General features: G+C 52.6%; 1 protein-coding gene across 1 annotated transcript in view; it reads right to left on the bottom strand.

Annotated features, from left to right (window-relative positions):
• The window catches only part of CLSTN2 (calsyntenin 2), a 411,318-nt gene that overhangs the window by 323,779 nt on the left and 60,097 nt on the right, over nt 1–27,442 (bottom strand). The window lies entirely within an intron of this gene.

The following is a 27,442-nucleotide window of genomic DNA, read 5'->3' on the forward strand; positions in this document are numbered from 1 at the left end:
TTCTTATCTGGAATGCATTATTGACTTTCATTCTTTCTCTTTGACTATGAATGCATTTAAGTCAACAGATTTGTTTCTTACATAGCTCTGGTTACATCCCATTGGCAGGCAGTTCTGCTCTGCGAATAGTTTACAATGATGTGTTTGATTTTCAGTTGTCCCCAGAAAAGAAAGCGATATTTCACCTCTCCAAGTGATCAGGTTTTACTTTGACTTAAATGACAAGTGCAAGAGCGTGTTTCTCCATGACACCTGATAAGGTTTCAACAGGACCTGGCTTCTCCATGGCACACAGTCTTCAAAGATTTATACCAACGGCTGACGGCTCACGATGAAGGCTTGACAGAGGTGGTCTTTGGCAAGCGACAGGGTTGAGGCACATTGCTAGGGTGCAGCCCATGATGGAACCACATGGATTTATTAACAGGGGCATCACCAGATGGCTGAACTACGAGGTGGCCCAATTAACTGTGAACCTTCCCCTTGTAAGATGAAACAAGCCTTCTCCATTCTAAGAAACTCCTCTGAAGTAGTTTAAAGTAATGAAAGCTGACTAATAAAGGAGCCCTCAGCATGATGTGAGTGAGTCAGTGGCCTGAACTGCTATTGGCCAGAGACAGGAGGCTGGAAACTGAGACATGTGGCCTCAGTAGCTGCTCCCCTAGATAGTTCTTCAGTGAAAGGCAGTTTCTGCCAATCCAAGTCCCAGGGTTACCAGGCCAGACAGAGCTGTCGCCCACAGCTTCTCTCACAGCTCCCAGAGCTTCAGAGCTCCACTGCCTCCAACTGGGGATCGCATCTCACCTCCACCTTCCCACGAGGCCCTGGAGGGCAAGGATATCGACCCAGCCAACTCACGGCTTCTCACCCCACCTAATACAGTGCTCTGTAGACAGCAGTACAGATTCAGCTTTTAAGAAGCAAAAAATAAAAGCAATCCACCTTTATTTTCAAATAAAACACTCCAGGATGTTAACAAAACAGACTTTGCCCCATCTGTGCTCCACGCATAAGGCCTCAGAGCAGATGACCGGAAAAACCTCACCCTTACCTAGAAAAATTATCCCTTGCCTTTGCCATTGATCAAAAATATAAACATTCATTCCCACTTGTAACTGTGTTTCTTGTGTTTCTACTTAAATCTTTCTCTCTCTCTCTCTCTCCCTCCCTCCCTCCCTCCCTCCCTCCCTCTCTCCCTCCCTCCCTCCCTCCCTCCCTCCCTCTCTCTCATAATGCTAACCTAGTTTGCACAGATCTGCAACTACAAAGTTTAGACCATGATAATTAGTCCCTATTTCAGATCCGATAGGTGGCTTAGAACCCCAGGGATAAGTGGGCCCTACATTTTGGGGAGGGTTATATATTTTAAGCAGCCAGGATGTTCCTCGTGCACTCTGATCTTGTCTCTCCTAAGAGGTTGTTACAGCGGGTACTATAACATAGGAGAAAATGAATGTATTTGCTCTGGAGGATGCAATTAAAACAGGATGTAAATATGACTAATGAGGTGATTAGCTTTTCTGGAAATACTGAGCAGGAAAATCAGTGCCTGGGACATAAGGGCTCTGCTAAGAAATTCAGTTGGTAGAATCAGTGACCAATGAGATCTGGGAGAAATGGCTGTGCTTCTGCCAAGGGCACCAGGCAGGATCCACAGAGGGCCACGCAAAGTGTCTATTTCTTTCCAGCTTGATTTGATCAGCTATGAAATGTTTGTGGTTGCAAATGCTCCCACCCGCAGGAACTGCTGCCTGCATGCACCAGTACCCTAGAGTGGAATTAACTAAAGGGACAGAACACCGGGCTCCCACCCCAGCTCCACCCGATAGGGCTCAGTGACTGTGGAATATCATGGCATCGTCCTGAGCTGCACTTTCTCCATCTGTGGAATCCTGCAAGATCATGAGAATCTCGTGAGAATGTCAAGTTCCCAATGCATGAGAACAGGTCAGTGTGTGCTAGGGAGATAGCTACCAAAGCTTTTGAGCGTTGAGGGCATGAGTGACTCCTTGTTCCTACAGAGAGCTGTAGCATGAAGCAGGGAGTTCTACAACAGGGGACCCGGGGTCAAGATCCTGGGCTCTATCCTCCCCTCCACATGCAAGCCAGCTGATCTCACACTGATGCTTCCCTAGTGGCTTGTTCAAGAGGCAAGAGCTTCCATCCAATCGTTCATTCCCCAAATGCCTGCAATGGCCTGGGCTGGATTAGGTCTCAGCATAGAGCCAGGAACTAACCCAGGCCAATCACACAGGCCTCCCTGCTGCCTCCATGGCTATGCCTTCGTAGGAAACTAGAGTGGAGTCAGAGGAAGGCACTGAATGCAGGCACTCCAGTCCCAGTGTCACGGTTCACCCAACCATTTCCAAACCACTGTTTTAGGAAGCATCAGTCAGTGCTATGAAATAGTATTCCCAATTTGCCCCTAATATTTTGTTGGTAAGCAACCTGCATGTTTCAAAAGTGACTTACTATCAACTTCACTGTGGCTGTGATGCGTCTAACTGCACTGTAGCTAGTCTGACCGGGAACCCTGAAGAAGCACTGACACCTCCAAACTTCACAGCACCTCTCTCAGGCAGCATTCAGAAGCCACTTCCACTTCTTCCAGCATACACCAACACAGGTCGACCCCTGTGTTCAACGAACAACTCCTTACCCCGCTGGGGAGGACTGGCAACAGACAAGGCCACCCGGAGCAGCCGGGTCTAAAGCAGAGAAGTGCACCTGAGAGCACAGGAGAGGCAGCTTACCAAGTCAGAGCAAGGATTGCCAGAAGGGTTAGAACTTCCTGGAGGAGGTCAATCTTAACCCTGGACATTCATCAAGCCAGCAACTACCTGTTGAGCAGCACTACAGAACTAGGCCCTGTGCTGGATGCTAAGATGACACCAACAAGTAATGCCATGCCACTTCCCAAATCAAGCACCTCGAGGGAAACCTCCAATATCCATTCACACTCTTCCACCTCCCCACCACGACTTCCCAGTGTGGTCGGATCCACTGATGCTTCCAAAATGTTCCCACATGGGCAGCCCCTTCATCCATCCTGGTGCCAGTCATCAACCCAAAAAGCTCAACCCCCGACTTCCAGGATGTTGGTATCCTCAAAGATCAAAGGTCAAAATCCTGAAATCTGGTCTGAAACCCTGAAAATTTGCCATCTTGAAGATTACAATTCTGTAACAACAGTTACCACACACACACACACACACACACACACACACACACACACACACACAATCAAAATCCAGAACTCCCTTAAGGGAAGGGCCACTGCAGTTGCAAAACAGGGTTTCTACCAGGATGACAGAACCAAGGATGGTCTCTGGACCCCTCATCCCTCTCTCAGAAGCAGCAGGTGATGAGACAGAATGAAATTCTGAGGGAAAAAGATGAAAATGGAATTTTTACGCATCACTGAGCTGCTTTCCTATCTAGAGAGAAAACCCAACATTAATAAAACAGAAAACCTTCAACAAAATCAAAGCCAATTTTTCTGTCAAGTTCAGAAATAACAGAACATAAACCTGTAGACGTATCCCAAGTGTGATCCAGAAATAGATCCGCTTCTGAAAAGCTGAGGATGGGGATCAAATGGGGGTGAGCTTGTCTCTGCTACCTGTGTGAGTGACAGCTGCGGCCAAAGCTGAACAATCAAACAGGCAGGGAGCCTGCCTTTTACCACAGAGGCGCTGGTTTCCACTTGATCTTAGCCACAAGGTCGAGAAGTATAGTCGGAATTCTGGTATTCATCCTAAAGCCCCTTCTTTCCCTCTCCCTCCCACACAGGATGACCCAAGCAGGGAGTAGGGGGGTTCATTACAACCTGCAGGTCCCTGCACTCAGAAACTTGGCCACCCTTTACAAAGCATTCCATGAACACACACACCCCGTGAGCACTTGTGTGGGAGTTCTCACTACAGATCCACTGTCCTCAGCCAGCTGTGCGGGAGCTCTCACTACAGAGCCACTGTCCTCACCTGGCTGTGCGGGAGCTCTCACTACAGAGCCACTGTCCTCACCTGGCTGTGCGGGAGCTCTCACTACAGAGCCACTGTCCTCACCTGGCTGTGCCGGAGCTCTCACTACAGATCCACTGTCCTCAGCCAGCTGTGCGGGAGCTCTCACTACAGAGCCACTGTCCTCACCTGGCTGTGCGGGAGCTCTCACTACAGATCCACTGTCCTCACCTGGCTGTGCGGGAGCTCTCACTACAGAGCCACTGTCCTCACCTGGCTGTGCGGGAGCTCTCACTACAGAGCCACCTGTACTTTGTGTACCAGTCGGTGTGGATTATGTCTCCTCACCTGGCTGCCAGGTTTGGGCTCCTAGGAGATCAGGGAGCAGGTGGGCTTGTGGGTAGCTCTGAGCGAAGTCTGCTGGCACACAGATCTAGGTTTGGAAGTCAGCTCCACCCCTTGCTGGCTGCGCAGTCTGGGAAAATCCACCACCTCTCCCCCGTACCCTGATGTCTCAGTTTCCAGCAAGGGGCTGAAGACCATGTCTCCCTCCTAGGGCTATGACACAGACTAACCAACAGCGTAACTCTCTGGGCACCTGGAAAGCACTAGGTACATGTCCACTTGCTCTGCAAATGCGGCATATTTCTAAGGCCCAGCTCATCCCACTCCTCCTCCAGAAAGGTTTCCCTGACCATGTGGGTCCCAAGCACCTTGCTCTCCTAAGACAGTACTGATCACCGTCAGCCGCTGCCCTTGCTCACTCACTGCCTTGTCCTGTATGAGAAATGGACCTGCTGACGTTCCCCAGACAGGTGACAGCTACCGCGCACTGACAGAGGCCGCCCCGCCTTCATGGTCCAAGCCCATCTCACCAGCAGGTGTCTAAAGATGAGGCCTGCAAACATCTTCCATGAGAAGAGGGCCATGGCAGGTGTCACGTCCCACTCCATGCCCATCTCATTCCACACCCAGAACCACCCTCCAGGATAAGTCCATTTCACAACCGAGACGCTCGGAAATGAGCCGCTGCTTTCCCACAGCCTCCCAGTTCAGGATGGCAGGATTTAGGCAGAACCATGAAGGACAAGTAAGGAGGGAGATGGAGGAGTGACAGACGCAGAGGCAGGCATACAAGACAAAGCCCCGCTCCTCTCCGTGTGCTCCCGCTGTGACACACCCCGGGCAGGCCTCTGTGCCCGCTGCCTTGCACTCTTGAGATTATCAGAAGTCTTCTGTCAGGCCAGTGGAAACTATTGAGAAGCTTACCACGGCCCTGACCTCCATCCCACTGCCCCGACCAGTGAGTTTGTCCTCAGAGGCAATCCAGCAGCTCCGGAGACGCAGAACTGGAACTAGATTGTTTTCCTCTAATAAAATTTACGGTGTATACAAATTCAATTACATCATCCTGTGCCAATGCCTGCTGCTGGGGCCAAGGTCACTTCCACACATCCATCACCAGGGTGCAGAAAGCCAGAGGGCATGAAATGACTCTCTCCTGCAGAATCCTAGCAGAGCAGCCACTGGGACAGTAGGGTGTTGGTGTGGGGCTCCAAGTCTCCCCACCCCATGCTGTTCCAATGTCGATGCCCCAAGACAAGGATCTATGCTTCCCCTGCAGGCACAGCTGGCTGTGTCCACCCCTTACCAGATGACCTGCTCCTGTCCCACCCAGGGACAGAGACCACATGCTGCGTCCACAAGTCTAAGTTATACATGCCATTTAATACTCTGCAGACCTTCGCTGTACAGGTGCACAGCTGCCTGGAACAGAGGAGGCCCAGAGAAGTTAAACATACACAGACTGAGCTGACATGCTGTGCTGGGTGCCCCAGGTTGTCAGAGGCCAGGCCAGCAAGAAAGCTGGCAAGGCCAATGGGGCAGAAAGGGTTTTCAAACAGGAAAAGAGCTGTCACTCAAAAGAAAAGCTAAGGCCAACTGAGCCAGCAGCAGTTTGACTCCTGGCTGCTCTGCTCCTATCCAGAGCTCTGCTCATTGGTCCGGGCAACAGTGGGGGGTGTCCCAAGGCTCAGATCCCTGCTACCCAACTGGGAGACCTGAATGTCCTTCTGGGCCCCTGGCTTCGGCCTGGCCCAGCGCTGGCTATTGTCAACCTGGGAGGTGAACCAATGGCCAATGGATAAAAGACCCTTTCTTGCCTCTCTTTCAAATAAATAGAGAAAGAAAACACAGAAAGAAAGCGGGAAGGGAGGAAAGCAGGAAGGAAGGAAGAGAGCAGCTCCAGAGGCCAACGCACACCTCAGAGGCATTTCCAAACTTACAGCGGGCTAGCAGTAAACGTTTTACTTTATTGTTATACATTATTCATTCATTTATTTATTATTTGAAAGGCAGAAAGAGAGGGACAAAGATCTCCCACTGCTGGTTCACCATGCAAATGTCGGGGGAAGGAGGGAATGGCATCCAGGCTTCCTACATGCGCAAGGACTGGCACCTTCAACTCGCCGTCTCCCAAGACGCATGAGAAGAAAGCAGCCTTACAGTAGAGCTGGGACTTGAACCCAGGCACTCTGATAGGGGTTGGAGGCAGGCGCCCCACTGAACTAAATGCCACCCCGACGGGTAAGCATGGTGAGTAGTGCTGCCCTTCATCCCCAGCCCTGGAGTCCTTCATGTGGCAAACACACGAGCCTCAAGATAAACTCAGATGAAGGTGGGGTGCCAGCAAGGACACTGGGGTAAGATAGCAGTAGAAATATTTAAAGGAAAACAATGGGACGTTGGCATTGAATGATCTAGCAAGTCCCAGAAAGGGACAGGCTTCAGCTGTCCATCCACCAGGGCACACTGAGCCTCGCGCAAGGGGTCTGGAACCTGAGCAGGCCCTGGCAACTTACAGGAAATGCAGGTTCTCAGGCACCACCCAGATGCATTGCTTCTGCCATCTGTGTCTCCAGGGGATTCTAGCACAGCCTGCATGGAGCGCCTCTCACTGCTCCCGTAGGAGGCCATGTATGCCACCCACACAGTGACATCACCGACTTGGATAGCAATGAGGTGGGACCCGGGTGCAGCACTTGGAGGGTTCAGCTTGAGCACCCCTTCCAGGGAGCGGAGACCCTGGAGGAAGACAATGGGAGAGGACAAGGGCGGGCATGGAGCCAGCGGACCCTGAACCTCCTTTCCACTTCCTGCCAGGCTCAGAGCCCAGAGGGAGGCAGGTGCAACTCAGAGGAAAGATAGAGGGAGGCTTAGGGAGGCATTCAGCAGGCACCCGAGGACAGATGGGGAGCCAGCTGAAGACAAGCGGGCATTGGACCTGAACTTGAATGGCTCCATCAGCCTGAGCTGATCAACCCTCATTTCTCCTAAGTCTTCAAGTTCTGCAAATGTGTACAAACTGTGCAGCTTAAGATTGATGGCTTCTCCAGGCAGCTTCTCCCGGCTACAATCTACCACAGAAACCCCACTTCTCCCAAAGACCTTGAAGCCGTTCACACCCTCAGCCCGGCCTGGGTTTCAGACAGGCACCAGGGGCTGTGTTGGAGCTGAGGAAGACCCCAAGGGCAGCCCAGGGAGCAGGGTGCCAAGTCAGCCTCAGGGTCAGCTGGGGGTTCCAGAGGTCGTGTCGAATGCTAGTTTTGTGCTCTATCTGAATTACTGAAACTTCGTGTGTCCGTGTTATCCCACTTGGGCTTTGAAACCCTGATCACAGTGAAGAATATCCAGGGGCTGGAACTGGATGCAGCCGTTTCAGTGCTAATCGGAAGCTGCATCTCGTATTGCAATGCAGAGTTTCAGTCCTGGATCTTTTGTTTACAGCTTCCTACTGACACACATGTACTCTGGGAGGCAACTGTGATGACTGAAGCCACTGGGCCCCCAGCCACTCATGTGGGAGAGCTGCATTAAGTTCTCTGCTTCCAGCTTTGGCACGGCTCAGACCCAGCCATGGGGGCAACTCGGGGAGTGAATCAGCTGATGGGATCTGTCTTTCTACCCCTCAGCACCAGAGCCAGAAGTGCTGGGCTCTGCAGAGTAGCCCTTTCCATGCTAAGTATGAACTTGCTGTGCCACTCGTGCCCACCCACTAGTGCCCTCCTCTCCCACGCCCCAGGAGGCTGACCTCCATAGAAGATTTTATGCAGAATTCCAGCGTGCAGAGCAGAATAGAAAAGGTGAAGATGCCTGGACCGAGAGGGAAGATGCAAGCTAAACCTGCAGCCCTGTACACGGTGAGCTCGTGAGGGGGAAGTGGGCTGACCACCACTGTCAGGCAGAACATGGTCCCTCACGTCCCCAGTGAGTGCCTGTCCAGCCACGGGACTTCCATGTGCTTCTCCTCCACCCAGGTAATCAGCAAGAATCTCTCCAGCCTGCTGGCCAATGCCCAGCATGGACACCTTCCGCCCCCAGTGCCTCAGCTGGCCTCTCTACAGTTAGGACCAACCCTGTGCAGGAATGGCGGGGCCCTTCATGGAGGCAAAGGAGACAGAATGAAGATAGCGGAAGGACAATGTGCGGTCTCTAATCAGCATTTGATAAACGGCCAGTGCTGCTCCCTCATTCTGCAAGCCATATTTCTAATCTGGAGATTATAATTGGTGGTTGGAGTAGGGAGGTTAAAACTGTTCATCACACATTGATTTTCTGCACCCGAGGTTAGAAAACTTGCCTTAAAAGATGGCTCTCTGGATTTCACTGTTAAGTTCCAGCATTTCCTTGGCAACAGCCTTCAGGAAGACAAAGAAGTGAAGCAGAGGCCACAGGAGGGGGTGAACCTGGCATCATTTACTCCTCTTTGGAAATGGCCCTCTGCAGGTTAGTGGTTCACAGATTAGCCGCCCACTCCACAAGCCGCCAGCTCCTCGGATTGTTCCTTTGAGCACCTGCCCAGGAGGTGAAGAATATGCCAAGCCTGGCACGGTGAGGGAGAGCTCCCTGTGGATTCTGGAACCACACAGCTGCTGAGGAACTGAAGGGCAGGGGAAGAGCTGGATGCCCGGGCACTCCTCTGAGCAAGAGTAGCAGCTGGAAGGCCGGGGCTGGATGGCCGGGCACCTCCACCACCCAAGAACAGCAGCTAGAAGGCCAGGGCTGGATGCCTGGGTGCCTCCTCCACCCAAGGACAGCAGCTGGAAGGCCAGGGCTGGATGGCCGGGCACCTCCTCCACCTAAGAACTGCAGCTAGAAGGCCAGGGCTGGATGCCTGGGTGCCTCCTCCACCCACGGGCAGCAGGTGGAAGGCCAGGGCCAAAGACTAAGTGAGCATATACATGGCAGGTCTTGAGGCCCTTGGCTCAGGGCCTCCTCCAGAGCAGGGACTTGGCATGGTCCCATCATTGGTTTGCAGAGGTCAGACTCAGAGCTTAATGTCGCACTTGTCTAAACTCGTAGCTGGATCTTCTCTTTGCTGGTTGTGTGAGCCTTGGCAATTCTCATAGCCTTCTGGCTTCAGTTCCCTTGCTTGTAAACTGGGAATAACTTCTCTATTAAGACCTACTACCCAATAGAGTTGCTATGAGAACTACAAGAATACATGTCAAGCCCAGGAACTTGCTGCATATGGTTGGCAGTACATGGGGCCACCATGAGGGTTGGCCTGTGTGCAGGCAAGGCACGAGGCAGCTCCGCAGTCCCTTGGAGCTCACCAGAGACAGCAGAAGCCCCACCTGTACATCCTTCATTTAGCTACAAACTCCGCTTGTCCACATCTGACACTGACGATTCAAGAAATCAGTAGGGGTTACACGGATGAGGACTGCTTTAACTCTCATGGCCATGCACTTAGGAACTCCAGCTTTCTATTTAAACAAACAATGGTAACATTTTAGATGAATTTATGTCCCTTTTGATCACAGTCCTTAGCCACGCTCCTCTACTCCTCCCCTCAGTCACCATGGGAACAATATCCATCTGGTCATTTTCAATACTTCCTATTTTAACTTTAATAGCCATGCATTGCTTTACTTCCTTGTATCATCATTTAAGGCAAGTAATAATCACTTCCCCATTTACAGTGGTGACACAGAGCTTCCTTTCTAAATTAGCTTTCATTTGCGAACAGCCATTGTGCTGTAACCAGTTAAGCTGCTGCTCGGGGCACTGCATCCCATATTGGAATGCCAGCTCACATTCTGGCTAATACACTTCAAATCCAGCTCCCTGACAGTGTGGCCGGGACGCAGCGTGAGAGGGCTCCCATGCTTGGGAGTCCTGGAGGAAGTTCAGGCTTCTAGTTTTGGCTGGGCAGTTGGAGAAGGAACCAGTACATGAAAGCTCTCTGATGTTCTGCTTTTCAAGTAGGTGATAACAGTTTCTAAAAGCTTGTGCAAAACTGAATTAAAAGTGAATATATTAACCTACACGGCAAGCAAGCTTGAAAATATTATGTCATTTAGAATAACTTTTATTATCATTTAGGATGATCTGGGTATAAAGATTAGCACAGATAGGTTACTATGACACACAGCTAACTAACAAGGAATATATTGTTGTAGAGCAGTATGCATTTTGCAGCCTCATTTATGGGAGGTTAGAAAAACACTTAAAACACTATTGCTGGTAGCTTTGATGACCACAAGTGTCTCGCTGTGCAAACACACCAACTGGAGCTTTCCTCGGAAAGTGGGGAAGGGGAACACACAATCATGACCGGTCATGGACGGGCTCTCACACTGCCAATGGGAACACACAATCACGACTGGTCATCAACGGGCTCTCACGCTGCCAACGGGAACACACAATCACGACTGGTCATCAACGGGCTCTCACACTGCCAACGGGAACACACAACCACGACCGGTCATCAACGGGCTCTCACACTGCCAACGGAAACACACAATCACAAACGGTCATAGACAGGCTCTCACGCTGCCAACGGGAACACACAATCACAAACGGTCATGGACGGGCTCTCATGCTGCCAACGGGAACACACAATCACGACCGGTCAGCGACGGGCTCTCACGCTGCCAACGGGAACACACAACCATGACCGGTCAGTGACGGGCTCTCACGCTGCCAACAGTCATCAACAGGCTCTCGTGCTGCCAACGGCCTTCGTTCCTTTTTCAGCTTTAGTTGCAGGAGATACACAGAATTAGCGGATGGAGACAGCATGGATGCTTCCTAAATGTCCTGGCCTTTCACGCGATGCATCTTACCATCACTATTATAAGGTTAGTTCCATTACAGACTTTTCATCAAGCATATTTCCACAGACCTTTTGACAACAGCACAACACTCAGGCACTTCAAGGTTTTCCCCAAAAATGAACTTGTCTTTTACATTCTCTATAAACTTTTTAAGTTCCCTTATAGATGGTATACAGCAAAGTTAGGCTGGTACCAATCTGCGGGCATGAGGAAGCCACCCTCCTGCCCTCAGAGACACTGTGTGTACAGTGTGACGTATGAGCACTTCTGCAATGTGTGAGTCAGGAAGACTTCCTGGAGGAGGGACAACCAGAGCTGCCAAGGGCAAGCAGGCCGGGGTCTACCCACTGAGAAGCACAAAAGTCAACCACGTGCACTTGCACCAATGACAGCCAAAAGGGAATGAGTGCAAAGGCAGGTTACAAGTCTGCGTAACGCTGCGTGTGGTGGGACAGACAGACACAAAAGGCTGGGAATGGTAGGAAATACACAAATCCATACAGAGGGAAGGGGCAGACAGTAGATGAATGGTCGCTGGGGAGAGGGGAAAAGGTTGGTCCTGAGAAAACAAAGAGACAAGCAGGAATCCTTAGTGGTACGAGGCTCACACACTGAGCAAACGTCCTGGGATTACAGTAATGGCTGCACTATCCAGAAGACACTAAAACCCACTGAACTGTACTCTCAATGAGTGAATCACATGGCATGTGAATTCTAGCTCAACTGCACCAATGCATATTAAAATAAGACAGTCAAGACTCAAGGCTGGGATATGGATGGAATAGCGGAGGGCACCTAGGCCCCAGGGGAAACTCAGCCCCTTCCCTCCCTTCTGAGCACCACCTCACCCACAGTGCCAGTCACAGTGTAGAGTGGAGACACAGATAGATGGGAGGCCTACAGACACGAGAGAAGCAAGGACCCAGATCACCTCAGAGGAGACAGATTGGCCTGCAACGCTCTGCAGAAATCACCGGATCCCTGGGGGAGGAAGGAGCAGCAAGGCCACAAGTGGGAAGCAGGAGACAACTGCTAGGAGTGTGCACTAGGGATGTGCACAGGACCCGAGGTCTGAAAGAGAGGAGGTGGGAAGGAGTGTTGGCTCCAGCTCTACTGCGTGGAGCCTCTGCTGGGCCCGTTGCAGCTTCCTGCTCCTGCTCCACTGTGCACCACGCCCCTCTCCAGGACCCTTCAAGGGCAGGACCTGGGCCTGCTTCCTCCTGTGCCACTGTGCACCACACCCCTCTCCAGGACCCTTCAGGGGCAGGACCTGGGCCTTTTCCTCCTGCTCCACTGTGCACCACGCCCCTCTCCAGGACCCTTCAAGGGCAGGACCTGGACCTGGGCCTGTTTCCTCCTGCTCCACCGAGCACCACACCCCTCTCCAGGACCCTTCAGGGACAGGACCTGGACCTGGGCCTGCTTCCTCCTGTGCCACCGAGCACCACACCCCTCTCCAGGACCCTTCAAGGACAGGACTCGGGGCCTGACTCCTCCTGCTCCACTGTGTACCACGTACCTCTTCAGGAGTCTTCAAGGGAAGGACCTACATCAAACCTGGACCATCCTCAGCCAAGCTCTATTTTCTCTTTGTGCTTCCAGCCTCCCTGGGAAACCGAGGGCTTACTCGGAAGCCTCTCTGTTCTCCCCACAACCTTCACCCTGGAACCAGGGACTGCTGGGTGGCCACACTGGCCAAGCGGCCCTCTCAGCATATCCTTCCTTCTCGTTGTCTCTAAATAAGCCCACTGGGAATCCGTGAATTAAAGGCAAGACAGACACTTATACATCTCAGAGGATAAAACCGTGCAGTGACGTGTGCCTGCTGACGCTGAGATTTAACGTGATGAATTGAAGGGGTGATGGACCGCGGGGAGAGTGAACGGACACTGGCGGGAGACAGCACCAATCTTTTTTTTTTTTAAAGATTTATTTTTATTATTTTTTCATTGGAAAGGCGGATATACAGAGAGGAGAGACAGAGAGGAAGGTCTTCCGTCCAATGATTCACTCCCCAAGTGAGCGCAACGGGCCGATACTATGCCGATCCGAAGCCAGGAGCCTCTTCCGGGTCTCCCACGCGGGTGCAGGTTCCCAAAGCTTTGGGCTGTCCTCGACTGCTTTCCCAGGCCACAGGCAGGGAGCTGGAAGGGAAGCGGGGCTGCCGGGATTAGAACCGGCGCCCATATGGGATCCCGGGCGTGCAAGGCGAGGACCTTTAACCACTTGCGCCACCGCGCCGGGCCCCGACAGCACCAATCTTTATGCCGGCCGTCTGACTCGGAGGGCATTCATTTCTCTCATTCACCACTGCCGTCAGCAACACGAACTGGATGCCAAAGCCCCCTCCTCTTTCCGCGTGCCCCTTCATACCAGACATGACTGATACAGTGCAGGTCCCGCCTCACAGCCAGATGCCACAATCTACCTGGTAACCGTGACAAACACCCTCTCCTCTTCCACCAGGCTGTCACTCGCACTGCACTATCAACAGCCTCCAAGCTGACTCTCTCTCTTGCTATGGGATCAAGCAAAAGAAGTCAAATCATATTTCCTTTTAAAAAAAAAAAAGTTTTCATTTTCTCTAACCTCCTTAAATTGCAGGCTACTCAAGCCTTCTCCTCACTGGTGCTCCGTAATACCCGAGCTCTGGCAGAACTGGTGTGAGGGGGGAGCTGGTCGCTGCAGACGCATCCTCCCTGGGCACAGGAGGAGCCCGTCACTGCCTCTTCTCTGAGTCCAGAGGCAGTGGGGAGCTACTCTGTCAGCCAAGTACCACACCCGGAAGACACAGGCTTCAGAGGGGCACCCACGCCTTCCTAGGACACATGGACACCTCGGAAGTGGGATCCCTGCCGCCTGCTGCAATCAGTACCACACAAGCCCCAGAGCAGTGCCACCCGCCGCGTGGCAGAGTGGCCTCAGCCACATGCAGAGGTTCAAGGAAGCCGTAGGAAGTGGTGGGAAAAGAATCGCATCACTGTTACATAGGCTTTGACGTGCAAAGCACGGATGACTCAGTAAAGTGAAGTACAAGTCCTGGGATCTCAGCTCCTGAGCAAACGAGTCATAAACCAGGTCGGTATTCCAGGTAGGACGCCTGGACAATGGAAGACGGACCAGGACTTTATCATACAAAATGATATGCAACTTGGGAGTTCTGATTTCTCATCACAGTTTAAGATAGGGGATGGAAAGGTCACATCTATGTCACTCAAAATAATTTCAGCGTGGTTCAAGCTTGATATTTAGGAATGGCCATCACTGTTGTCTTTTCATCAGGTTGAAATTTCATCTAGCTGTACATTTTTTAAAGCAGCTACTTTGGGCCCGGCGCAGTGGCGCAGTGGTTAAGGTCCTTGCCTTGCACGCCCGGGATCCCATATGGGCGCCAGTTCTATCCTGGCAGCCCAGCTTCCCTTCCAGCTCCCTGCCTGTGCCCCAGGAAAGCAGTCGAGGACGGCCCAAAGCTTTGGGACCCTGCACCTGCGTGGGAGACCTGGAAGAGGCTCCTGGCTTCGGATTGGCATAGCATCGGCTGTTGCGGCCACTTGGGGAGTGAATCATTGGACGGAAGATCTTCCTCTCTGTCTCTCCTCCTCTCTGTATATCCGCCTTTCCAATAAAAAAAAAAAAAGCGGCTACCTTACTGTGTGTGTGCACATATCTATGCATATTTGCTGTATACACACACACACACACACACAGATGTTCGGAAAAGTTCGTGGAAATGGAATTAAAGCTCGCCTTGGCAGGACGGGCATAGTTTGTGTTAATCTCCTCAAGCTCTTTGGAAGACCCATTGTGTATGCACACAGAAAGCCACAGCTCTCTCCCAGAGCACAGAGCCCCAGCCCTCGGCTGCTTTCACTCCCTGAGAGACATCAGAGCCTTGCTGGCGAGAGATCAACAGTGTTCGTAAGACCTAATTCTGAATTAGCTCAAGGAGTGTCATGCAGGGTTATGAAGCGAACTGAAAACTCTAATTTATGTACAAATGTTCACTACAATTTTAATCATGTCAGCATTACTAACACAATTATTAATATGCAAATGAAGCTATCCCGACAGCCAGGAACACAGAATCAATCTAGAGAACGAATACAGTGACAGTGGTGGCAAGAGACGAGGAAGCCAACTTGGTAAAACACACCAAAACCTATTTCTTCGGCCCAGAAAAAAATCACACTTTAGGAATTTTCCTCAGGAAATTGAGATTCACAACCAAAGTTCATAGACACAGCAGCATTTGCAGGAGAGCAGAACTAGAGTAAAAATATCCAGAAAAAGAAATGAATCCAGTAAAGTCTGGTCCAGGCAAGTGAGAGACAGCACTAAGCCACGGAGCAGTGAACAAATGGATGAGATTTCAGATCAAGAGGAGCCCTTGGAGAGGAAACCCAACGCGACCGAGGCAGCACCACCCAGCCTCAGCCTCGGAGGAGCCTGAGGTTAACCAAGGACAAGCTCAGCACATGAAATCACCAACCACTTCAACAACACAATTCCAGTTACTTCAACCTAACAGATTTCCGCTAACTCTGACCAATGAGGAGACTGGAAACCCAACAGCAACAAGATGAGGAATCCAGCAGCAACCAACATCTCTCGTGGCCAGCCAATAAAAGCAGCAAAGATCCTATGAGCAACAGTCTGGGCAGAAAATGAACAGAACAGGCCTGCGATATCTTGTCATGGCTAAGAGCAAAAAAAAAAGTGCATGAAAAACATAGAACTGGGCTTTGAAGCACACAGGTGCCAACTCAAGGAGGTCTCACCCGAACACGTGTGCGATAATGTGCGCAGTGATCATGTTACAAGCTAAAAGGCGCTCACACACCCTGCAAATCCACAGCATAAAGCATACATTTGTTCTCTTTAAGGAACCCACTCCTCCCTTTTGGAAACTGCCGACTATGTAAGTATCACATCCATCAAGTGCAGAGGAATCAAAAGGTGGGATATCACCACTCTAGCTTGCAATGAACTAAAGAATGAGATAATAATCATTTACTATGATCAACATCTCAAAAACAAGCAAGCTGTGTGACGGAAACATGAGAGCACCTTGCCCCAACCACAGAAATGTGTCACGTTATATACGAAGCTGGTTGAGACCGAGCCTCGGGAGGGCTCTCAACTACCCATCCATTCACAGGAACTACGGAGGGGAGAGTTAGTTACACGTGAGGCCACACCACAAGGCACACTCTGGCAGTGGGGAACACTGCAGTCCACAGGAATACATCAGCCACAACAAGCAGAGTGGGGCCATGGGACTCCAGAGAGACACAGACTGATTTCAACAGATGGATTTTGTTTGATCCTTATTCCAACAAAATGTGAAAGGCTTTTAAAGCTAATTCGGGAAAACTCAACAGTGACTAATGGCTTCATGAGAGGAAGCAATAGCTATTTTCGTAGGCGAAACAATGTGACATTGAATGTGTAATTAATAAAAGAGCCCTTACATTTTGGAGTTCCAGGCTTCCATAGTTATGGAGGAAATGACGTACACACAGACTTGCTTCCAAACAGTGCCTACTGGGCAAGGAAGCAACAGAGAGGGCAGTACTGAGCTGGGCAACAGGTCCACCAGGGGGAACAGCAAGTGACAGAAAAGGTGCTGACGGACGACACGTTCACCAGGGTGAGGACAGGAGTAACAGAGAGGACCATGCTCAGGGGGGACAGTCCAGCATGGTGAGGACAGGAGGTAACAGAGAGGACCATGCTCAGGGGGGACAGTCCAGCAGGGTGAGGACAGGAGTAACAGAGAGGACCATGCTCAGGGGGGACAGTCCAGCAGGGTGAGGACAGGAGTAACAGAGAGGACCATGCTCAGGGGGGACAGTCCAGCAGGGTCAGGACAGGAGTAACAGAGAGGACCATGCTCAGGGGGGACAGTCCAGCAGGGTCAGGACAGGAGTAACAGAGAGGACCATGCTCAGGGGGGACAGTCCAGCAGGGTCAGGACAGGAGGTAACAGAGAGGACCATGCTCAGGGGGGACAGTCCAGCAGGGTCAGGACAGGAGTAACAGAGAGGACCATGCTCAGGGGGGACAGTCCAGCAGGGTGAGGACAGGAGGTAACAGAGAGGACCATGCTCAGGGGGGACAGTCCAGCAGGGTCAGGACAGGAGTAACAGAGAGGACCATGCTCAGGGGGGACAGTCCAGCAGGGTCAGGACAGGAGTAACAGAGAGGACCATGCTCAGGGGGGGACAGTCCAGCAGGGTCAGGACAGGAGTAACAGAGAGGACCATGCTCAGGGGGGACAGTCCAGCAGGGTCAGGACAGGAGTAACAGAGAGGACCATGCTCAGGGGGGGACAGTCCAGCAGGGTCAGGACAGGAGGTAACAGAGAGGACCATGCTCAGGGGGGACAGTCCAGCAGGGTCAGGACAGGAGGTAACAGAGAGGACCATGCTCAGGGGGGACAGTCCAGCATGGTGAGGACAGGAGTAACAGAGAGGACCATGCTCAGGGGGGACAGTCCAGCAGGGTCAGGACAGGAGTAACAGAGAGGACCATGCTCAGGGGGGACAGTCCAGCAGGGTCAGGACAGGAGTAACAGAGAGGACCATGCTCAGGGGGGACAGTCCAGCAGGGTCAGGACAGGAGTAACAGAGAGGACCATGCTCAGGGGGGACAGTCCAGCAGGGTCAGGACAGGAGGTAACAGAGAGGACCATGCTCAGGGGGGACAGTCCAGCAGGGTCAGGACAGGAGTAACAGAGAGGACCATGCTCAGGGGGGACAGTCCAGCAGGGTCAGGACAGGAGTAACAGAGAGGACCATGCTCAGGGGGGACAGTCCAGCAGGGTCAGGACAGGAGTAACAGAGAGGACCATGCTCAGGGGGGACAGTCCAGCAGGGTCAGGACAGGAGTAACAGAGAGGACCATGCTCAGGGGGGACAGTCCAGCAGGGTCAGGACAGGAGTAACAGAGAGGACCATGCTCAGGGGGGACAGTCCAGCAGGGTGAGGACAGGAGGTAACAGAGAGGACCATGCTCAGGGGGGACAGTCCAGCAGGGTCAGGACAGGAGTAACAGAGAGGACCATGCTCAGGGGGGACAGTCCAGCAGGGTGAGGACAGGAGTAACAGAGAGGACCATGCTCAGGGGGGACAGTCCAGCAGGGTGAGGACAGGAGTAACAGAGAGGACCATGCTCAGGGGGGACAGTCCAGCAGGGTGAGGACAGGAGTAACAGAGAGGACCATGCTCAGGGGGGACAGTCCAGCAGGGTCAGGACAGGAGGTAACAGAGAGGACCATGCTCAGGGGGGACAGTCCAGCAGGGTCAGGACAGGAGTAACAGAGAGGACCATGCTCAGGGGGGACAGTCCAGCAGGGTCAGGACAGGAGTAACAGAGAGGACCATGCTCAGGGGGGACAGTCCAGCAGGGTCAGGACAGGAGTAACAGAGAGGACCATGCTCAGGGGGGACAGTCCAGCATGGTGAGGACAGGAGTAACAGAGAGGACCATGCTCAGGGGGGACAGTCCAGCAGGGTCAGGACAGGAGTAACAGAGAGGACCATGCTCAGGGGGGACAGTCCAGCAGGGTCAGGACAGGAGTAACAGAGAGGACCATGCTCAGGGGGGACAGTCCAGCAGGGTCAGGACAGGAGTAACAGAGAGGACCATGCTCAGGGGGGACAGTCCAGCAGGGTCAGGACAGGAGGTAACAGAGAGGACCATGCTCAGGGGGGACAGTCCAGCAGGGTCAGGACAGGAGTAACAGAGAGGACCATGCTCAGGGGGGACAGTCCAGCAGGGTGAGGACAGGAGGTAACAGAGAGGACCATGCTCAGGGGGGACAGTCCAGCAGGGTGAGGACAGGAGTAACAGAGAGGACCATGCTCAGGGGGGACAGTCCAGCAGGGTGAGGACAGGAGGTAACAGAGAGGACCATGCTCAGGGGGGACAGTCCAGCAGGGTCAGGACAGGAGTAACAGAGAGGACCATGCTCAGGGGGGACAGTCCAGCAGGGTCAGGACAGGAGTAACAGAGAGGACCATGCTCAGGGGGGACAGTCCAGCAGGGTCAGGACAGGAGTAACAGAGAGGACCATGCTCAGGGGGGACAGTCCAGCAGGGTCAGGACAGGAGTAACAGAGAGGACCATGCTCAGGGGGGACAGTCCAGCAGGGTCAGGACAGGAGTAACAGAGAGGACCATGCTCAGGGGGGACAGTCCAGCAGGGTCAGGACAGGAGTAACAGAGAGGACCATGCTCAGGGGGGACAGTCCAGCAGGGTCAGGACAGGAGTAACAGAGAGGACCATGCTCAGGGGGGACAGTCCAGCAGGGTCAGGACAGGAGTAACAGAGAGGACCATGCTCAGGGGGGACAGTCCAGCATGGTGAGGACAGGAGTAACAGAGAGGACCATGCTCAGGGGGGACAGTCCAGCAGGGTCAGGACAGGAGTAACAGAGAGGACCATGCTCAGGGGGGACAGTCCAGCAGGGTCAGGACAGGAGGTAACAGAGAGGACCATGCTCAGGGGGGACAGTCCAGCAGGGTCAGGACAGGAGGTAACAGAGAGGACCATGCTCAGGGGGGACAGTCCAGCAGGGTCAGGACAGGAGTAACAGAGAGGACCATGCTCAGGGGGGACAGTCCAGCAGGGTGAGGACAGGAGTAACAGAGAGGACCATGCTCAGGGGGGACAGTCCAGCAGGGTGAGGACAGGAGTAACAGAGAGGACCATGCTCAGGGGGGACAGTCCAGCAGGGTCAGGACAGGAGTAACAGAGAGGACCATGCTCAGGGGGGACAGTCCAGCAGGGTGAGGACAGGAGTAACAGAGAGGACCATGCTCAGGGGGGACAGTCCAGCAGGGTCAGGACAGGAGTAACAGAGAGGACCATGCTCAGGGGGGACAGTCCAGCATGGTGAGGACAGGAGTAACAGAGAGGACCATGCTCAGGGGGGACAGTCCAGCAGGGTCAGGACAGGAGTAACAGAGAGGACCATGCTCAGGGGGGACAGTCCAGCAGGGTCAGGACAGGAGTAACAGAGAGGACCATGCTCAGGGGGGACAGTCCAGCAGGGTGAGGACAGGAGTAACAGAGAGGACCATGCTCAGGGGGGACAGTCCAGCAGGGTCAGGACAGGAGTAACAGAGAGGACCATGCTCAGGGGGGACAGTCCAGCAGGGTCAGGACAGGAGTAACAGAGAGGACCATGCTCAGGGGGGACAGTCCAGCAGGGTCAGGACAGGAGTAACAGAGAGGACCATGCTCAGGGGGGACAGTCCAGCAGGGTCAGGACAGGAGTAACAGAGAGGACCATGCTCAGGGGGGACAGTCCAGCAGGGTCAGGACAGGAGTAACAGAGAGGACCATGCTCAGGGGGGACAGTCCAGCAGGGTCAGGACAGGAGTAACAGAGAGGACCATGCTCAGGGGGGACAGTCCAGCAGGGTCAGGACAGGAGTAACAGAGAGGACCATGCTCAGGGGGGACAGTCCAGCAGGGTCAGGACAGGAGTAACAGAGAGGACCATGCTCAGGGGGGACAGTCCAGCACAGTGAGGACAGGAGGTAACAGAGTAACAGAGAGGACCATGCTCAGGGGGGACAGTCCAGCACGGTGAGGACAGGAGGTAACAGAGTAACAGAGAGGACCATGCTCAGGGGGGACAGTCCAGCAGGGTGAGGACAGGAGGTAACAGAGTAACAGAGAGGACCATGCTCAGGGGGGACAGTCCAGCACGGTGAGGACAGGGCTCCTTGGGGACAGTCCAGCACGGTGAGGACAGGGCTCAGGGGGGACAGGGCTCCGTAGGGACAGGTCCACCATGGTGAGGACAGGGCTCCGTAGGGACAGGTCCACCATGGTGAGGACCATGCTCAGGGGGGACAGTCCAGCAGGGTGAGGACAGGGCTCAGTGGGGGACAGTCCAGCACAGTGAGGACAGGGCTCAGTAGGGACAGGTCCAGCAGGGTGAGGACAGGGCTCAGGGGGCACAGTCCAGCATGGTGAGGACAGGGCTCAGTGGGGGACAGTCCAGCATGGTGAGGACAGGGCTCAGTGGGGACAGGTCCACCATGGTGAGGACAGGGCTCAGTGGGGACAGGGCTCAGGGGGGACAGGTCCAGCAGGTGAGGACAGGGCTCAGTGGGGACAGTCCAGCAGGGTGAGGACAGAGCTCAGGGGGGACAGTCCAGCACGGTGAGGACAGGGCTCAGTGGGGACAGGGCTCAGGGGGGACAGGTCCAGCACGGTGAGGACAGGGCTCAGTGGGGACAGTCCAGCACGGTGAGGACAGGGCTCAGAGGGGACAGGGATCAGTGGGAGACAGTCCAGCATGGTCAGTACAGGGTTCAATGGGAGACAGTCCAGCACGGTGAGGATACTGTCTTGTTTATGTTCACACAGCTCATAAGTGTGTTTCAGGCTCAAGTTTTTTTTTTAAGAAAACTTTGATAATCATTAAGAATGTTAAGTAAGACCTCAGCAATGTTAAGCAATACCTCAGGAAGAGGCTGTTACAAGAGAGCAAGTGTATGATTATGGTTGAAACACGGTAGCTATGCATACCACAACAGACCCAAATTATATACTACAAATGCAAATTATAATTATCTCAGGGTGAACTGATCACGGAATGCTGCTTTCCTATATACACTTTGATATTTTACACACCTGCTGTAATTATTGCATGTTTTTAATCAAAAAAACTATTACTGCTTTTCATATCCAACAGTTGGTGTCCACAATATTCAAGGATTAGATTACATCTGCCCCATCCTGAATAAATAGAATTTAAAATGTAGAACGTGAATGAATAACTTGCTAAGTATTGACTGGCAGCTGCCGTATATTCCATCAGCTGCTCAGCCTGCTGTACGGACAGCGTCATCTCCGAGGTGATGGGAACATGAGGGTGGCCACGGCATTCAATGCGATGTTGTAATTTGGACACCGACTCAGATTCGTTTCATGCACAGTTGAGAAGAGAAGTGGAATCTTAAAGTGAAAATCTCACGAGTTTTAAGTGTCTTGGATTGTGCCCATACTTTGGGCTATTTATCTAGAAAACACTGCCCAGGATAGCGGGGTATGATCAGCCCTCCTTTACTTCCAACACGCCTATCGACTCAAAAAGGCAGAATGCACAATGACACCAGCACAAATTCCCGAGAAGACAGGGCTTTTTCAATCCCGGGGCAAGCTGTGTGTGAGCTGGTCTTCATTCAAAGGATCAGACATCAATCACACTACGGATCTGACAGGGTTAGTGGGAACGGTCCTACAGACTGGCAGTGTGTACGATGGCTGGCACTCGGACAGGCAGTGTTCAGCTCTCCCACCAAACACCATCTCAGGTGGGGTGCCCATCCGCACTCCCTGCCCCGGAGGTCTCCTAGAGCTGTCGAGGCTGCAGTCAAAGCTGAGGAAGCCCCTGGTCAGGGCCGTCTCCCTCTGCCAGCAAGCCCCTGCAGCCGACCCAGCACCTGCGGGTGAGCCGTCCAGGCAGATGCCTGAGGAAAGGTCACAGGGCAGCTCCACGGGGGACGTGAACACCGTCTCACACTGCGATTCCAATTTGGCACGGGAGACTCCTGTGGCCGCTGGGATGTTTATTCCCTTGTCTTCTGGCAGGATGATGACACCCAGCTCTGCCTTAATGAGGCTAACAGGAGAATTCCCATTAGATCCCCTGCCCACCACACAGCCCCACTGTGTGAAAATCATTTGCTCCTTCACACACTGCATATGGCTTCAATTTAAGCATTCATTCCGTCGCCTCAGGCTGTCACCAAGAAAATTACTTATTAATTTCTAGGCACTGCAGAGCCATCTCTAAAACAAATCGACAGTTGACTCGGAACCGTCAGTATCGAGGCCGTGCTCTGGCTGTGCTTTCTGCCAGAGCCTGGAAAGGTTTCCAGGATGCAGTCCCACGCATACGATCACATTTACAAAATGCAAATTTACCCAACATTGATTGAAAATGCTCATTGGCGACGTCTGGAGCGTTTGTACCTTTCAAGCTGCTGCAGGACTAATGAGTAGCATTTTTTCCCACATATTATGGTAAAACTAATTATTGCAAGCTCCTCTGGTCGGAAAAAGCAACGCAGTAGCTGAGTGTGTTGTAACCTTTGATCCTCCTCCCTGCAACAACACGAAGTGCAGCAAGGACTCTAACAAGAAACTGCACAATTTTATTCACACGCGCAAAGTGGTCATTTCTCACACTGGCCCACTTGAGAGCCTGGAGACCCTAAAGACTGACGGCTGCCTCTTCCGTTGGTGAGACGGGCAGAGTGAGGGAGAGGAGGTGCTGGAGGCAAAAAGGTGCCATTTGCAGTGACTCTGTGCTCAGGCTCTTTCGTCCAGTATTTGGCAGATGTTAAAGACATGCTACATAGGAAGAGGGGCAGGGTGGTTTGATAGCAAGCCAATCCTCCACCTTCAGGGGTGGCATCCCAACTGCTCCCCTTCTGACCCAGCTCCCTGCCTGCCTGTGGCCTGGGAAAGCAGTGGAGGACGGCCCAAAGCCTTGGGACCCTCACCCGCGTGGGAGACCTGGAGGAGGCTCCTGGCTCCCCGCTTCAGGCTGGCCCGCTGCAGCCATTTGAGAATTCAATCAGTGGATACAAGATTCCTCTCTCTTTCCCTTTCTCCCTCTTTTTGTAATTCTGACTGTAAAATAGAATAAATACAACTTTAAAAAAAAATGTGCTAATGGTCTGTGGAGATGACTGCTAAATGTGCCATGGAAACAACAATAAAGAAAATGGCATCCAAAGAATCAACAACAAAGGTCAGAAGAAAAAGCCTGCCTTTTATTTTTTAAATATTTATTTGAAAGGTAGAGAAAGCCAACACACACACACACACACACACACACACACACACACACAGAGACAGAACCTCTGGTTCATTCCTGCAAATGGCTGCAACGGTCAGGACTGCGGGCCAACTCGGAGCCCCTGGATACCATCTGGACTCGGGTGTGGATGGCAGGGGTGCGAGTGCCTGGATCACCTCTGCTGCTTTCCCAGGCACACTGGCAGGGCTCCAACATGGGATCACACGTGGCGCCTGACCCCACTGCACCACAATGAGGGCCCTTGAAGGTTCTCTCTGGCTCGAGGCCAGCCCTGCCGTGAGACTCCTGTCCAGATGTCTGTTCTGGGGTGGGGACACAGTGACCAATTCCTGCCTCATGCCCTCTCCTCAAGGGATCTGCATGTCATCTGTGTTCTCTTCAAACAACCTCAGAATATGTTATACTGTTGACACACTACTTCCTAAATGCCAGGCCTCCCATATCAATACTGAAACAGATCTGGAGTTGTCTCTATTTTTAAAAATTAAGAAACCTTGGGCAGGGGTATGACACAGTAGTTTAAGGCCGACCTCGGGATGCTCACAGCCCAAGCTGAGGTTCCTGGGTTGCCTCTGATTCACGCTCCAGCTAGAGCACACACCGAGAGGCATGGACAGAGGTTCAGGGACATGGTTCCCTCCCACCAACATGGGAGACAGGGAGGAAGCTCCTAGCCTGCAGTTTCAGTCTGACTCAGCCTCTGTGGACTGAGTCAGACAATCAACATCTGTCTCTTTGTCTTTCAAATAAAAGTATTTGTAAATTATTGAAATAAGGAGGCAGACGGTAACTGAGGGGGTTCCTATTGGCTCACGGGCTCACAGCAGGTGCAGTTGGATCCAATGGGGACTGCCTGGCTCTGGCATCCTTACCTCACCTCCATTGCCAGGCTGCCCCGCCTGGCTCTACAGCACTTTTCACTTTGCTGGAACAGCAAATCCTTTCTCACAGACACTGAGGAGGATGGCATCTGTTGCCCTCAACTGCTGTTTTTTAAGTGGGGAACTCAAAGGAATTGGCAAAGATCAAACACACGGGCAACAATAGTCTCAGGGCTGCTGCCCATGATAGATGCCCTCGCCTCACCTGTGCCAGAGGTGGCCCACCTAGCCAAGTTATTTACTGGCCCTAGAACCTATGTTTGATGGGAGGAGAGAGAGAAGAGAGAAAAAAGGGGAAGATATGGGAATTAAAAATTGCTGGAAGATTCCCAAGAAGGCTTCACATGAAATGTATTTTAACACATCAATTTTTCCTTATGAGTAAATTGACAGGCTTGCTGTTCACTTCGCAGAAACGCATTTTCCCAAAAAGTCCGCGCAGCATGCCCAGGGCAGCACCTTGCTTAGCTCCTGGAAGCAGGAGTCCCAGGGTATCTCCCACCTCTGGACTCTGTGTGGGCACAGAGCAGCACAGCCCAGCATGCCCAAGGCTGGGGATGGCAAGTGCTCTGGGACTCCTGGAAGCCTCCTCAGCATCTTACACAAGCGTGTTCCAGCCTTGGCCAGGGTTCTATTCAAGACGCTCGAGAGAGAGAAATGCTGGAACAGACAAGGGCACCGCAGGCACTGCTCACAATGCAGACAGGATCAGCCCGCCTGTCCGAGGCTCTCCCCGCAGCCTTCCCTAGCTCACGTCTCAGGGCCCTTCTGCTGTTTCTCTGCCTGTGATAACGTGTCCCACCAAGGGGAATTCAAGGCAGGAGATGTAATTTATCTGCCATTTGAGGTTCTTAGTGAAAAGATCGCTGGGCGTGCATTTTTAATTAACAGTTTCAAAAGTGTATTAAGGAATTATGTTTTCAGTTAAATTATCTACGACAAAGTAATCATATTTTCCCTCTTTGGGAAGTGGCTGCAGTGGCGAAGTGGCATGGCCACACGTCCTCCATGCCCAATAGCTGTGTCCTCAGCAGGGAAAGCCTAGAACACAGTCCCACCCCCCCCGCCCCCCTGTACTGGCCCAGGTCTTCCTTCTGAACTCCCTAGGAGAATGGAGGCTCCCCTGCAACTCATGCCCCTAGCCCCACTCTGCTTCCTCTGCCCCCTTCTTCCCACCAAAGCAGGTGTCGGGAAGGGAGAGCATTAGAGTGTTGGGCCCTACCCTTAGGAAGGCACTTCCCTATATACCAGAGGCAGGATATGGGGAAGTCACCCACCTCCAAAACAGGTAAGCCATTAGCCATCTCACACCAGACTGCATGGAGGACACAGCACGGGGTGAGTAGGTACCCAGGGCAGCATCTGGGGCTAGGCATGCCCTGCAGACAAGCAATGGCCCCAGCTGGCTCCTCTGATCCTGCTAGCAGAACAGAGCACCTGTGGAGGCTGGGTGCTGCCCTGCACAGTGGGCCAAACTCATGTTGTTGATGAGCAAGGAATGGAAACCATGGGGCCAAGGTGAAATGCCAAGAGAACCAGATGAATCCATGGCTTCCTGGAAACAGTGTTGGCTTTTCTCATTCAGCCTCTGGGCCTCCTCAGGGCACCTGCTGTGCTCTGGCAACGTTGGCATTCACGGCCCTGACATGGCCTATGGCGACATCGCGGATTGACTAAGCCAGTGATTAGTGGTTGTACAAGCAGGCAGGATAATGGTCCTAACATACGAGATCCTGCAAACTCAAAAAATTTTAGGAAGAATTTGGCCTCACAATTGCACAAGATTAGACACCTGCAATGCAAACACTTTTCATCTGTTTCTTGGTTACAGATAATCCCAAAGTCCAATTCTGCACCAAGTTCTCAAATCACTGAGTCAAATGGTGTGGAGGAGGCTGCTCATGCTGAGAAATCACTTCACTTTCAAAGAAGTGACTTGAAAAGCTTTGCGTGGGTCACAGGCCCTTCCTGTGAAAGCCACACAGCACCCTGGGTTCCTCTGTTCCCTAGCATGCTTTCCAGGCCTCGGGGAAATGTCAGTTCGGGAACACACACCACATGTACACCGGACCCCGAGCCACAGACTCACTATTTCTGTCACCAGGAAACAGGAAAACACGGGAAGGAATAAGCCAGGAACACATTTCTTTTTCCAACTCATTCAACTCCAGTCCATTTCCACTCCAACAGTCATGGATGGGGTTTCAGAAAGAAGGTTCTAAACTCTACAGGAGCTCTGGGAAGATGCAGAAAAACAAGGAAGGAGACATAGTTTGAAGACAAAACATCCACATGGATGCAGAAGTGTCCTTGTCCTGCACGTGTTCAGGCCCCAGACCAGGCACGGCAGTGGCATTTCCAGGTGTAAGTCAGCAGCCGTGGAACTCGAGTCTGGGGCTGAACCCTTAATTGGGACTGTGCTTTTCTCAACTTTTCCCGAGGCTGATGGCCCTGCTTGACACCTGCTGCCCTTCTCTCCTGGGTGCACACAGATCTGACGTTGAGCTACGATGCAGCAAACATCCTAGACCCCGAGCCCCGTGGCGCCAGGGACCAGCAGTGGCGTTCAGAGACAGGAACACTGGCTTAGTCAAAGAGTCAGTCACACTTCAGTCTGGCTCTCCCTGAT

The sequence above is a fragment of the Ochotona curzoniae genome, unplaced genomic scaffold (assembly GCF_017591425.1).
Source record: "Ochotona curzoniae isolate NIBS_2020 unplaced genomic scaffold, NIBS_Ocur_1.0 contig_1302, whole genome shotgun sequence".
Classification (NCBI taxonomy): Eukaryota; Metazoa; Chordata; class Mammalia; order Lagomorpha; family Ochotonidae; genus Ochotona; species Ochotona curzoniae.